The following is a 1121-nucleotide window of genomic DNA, read 5'->3' as shown; positions in this document are numbered from 1 at the left end:
CCATCCCTGCCCGCTACGACGAACCGAAAGGCTAAATCTTCAGCTCGAGGACCCGAAATGGCCACGGCAGCTCTTGCAACTTTTCTGCGGTCTGATTACATTAATTTGATAAGCTCGTCGGTGGTAGGGTGCCTGATGTGCTCGGCGGCAGTAGCCAAGGAAAAAAAAGCTTTGATCAAATTAGCATGCCGCCGGGACCAGGGGCGCGGGCTCCATATGGCTCCCTGACTTTCCCTATAAATATCCCTCCTCCAGCCCATCCCGGCCTGTTACACCCCCGCCCCTACCGGGCTGCTGCGAGCTCCCCGGCGGGGCCAGCGCGGGGGTCGGACGGGCGAGGAGCGGCTCCCGCGCCCGCCTCCTCCCCGGCACCGCTTTACGAGGCAGCGGGAAAGGCGGGTTTCCACTTGCACCACCAGAGGTGCAACTGGTTCTCCGCTCGCAGGCATCTGAAAGCCGTCCAAACGATGCAGAAACTTTTGTATGCTCGACTCCTTTCTCTAAGGCCAGGCACCGATTTTTTTCCGCTGTGTAATCTGTTTTGTCAGAAAGGGGAGGGGGGGGGCGGGAGGGGGGAGGCTAGTGCGAGAGTGGGGGGGAGGTAAGCAGGAGTTAAAAATATCACTAGAGAAATATATATGCGTATACATACGTGCATCCCTGGATCTTTATAGATAGATAAGAATGTGAAGATGCACAACTGTCAATATGAGCCCTCTCCTCCCCTCCTTAAGGGAAAAACTGTACTCTGTGGGAACAGGTAGTGTGAATTGCTAACAGTGCAGCAATGCCCTCCCCCTTTCTTCTCTGTGATCACTTAAATCAAATACAAACATACGTGTACACACACACACACACACACACATACCCCCCACTCCGACATGCACCGAGGGACAAAGTCAAAGAAACCGACAGGAGAAATGAATTAATGCGCCTCAATGTGGCGCCAAGTTTCCTTTCCCTCTTTTTCCTCCTAATGAAACCACCAATATATTTCTTGTGGTGCTTTCTGTCTCAGTGGCATTTTATCTCTTCTGCCCCGCTTGTAATTTATCGGGCAGACACTATCAGGGCCAGGATTTCTCTCTTTTTCCGTCTGTTCCATTTCCTTCTCCTGTCCC

The sequence above is a fragment of the Rhea americana genome, unplaced genomic scaffold (genome assembly GCF_003343005.1).
Source record: "Rhea americana isolate MKP2758 unplaced genomic scaffold, rheAme1 scaffold_282, whole genome shotgun sequence".
Lineage (NCBI taxonomy): Eukaryota > Metazoa > Chordata > Aves > Rheiformes > Rheidae > Rhea > Rhea americana.
The sequence above is the reverse complement of the archived record's forward strand: the minus strand, read 5'-3'. Positions refer to the sequence as shown.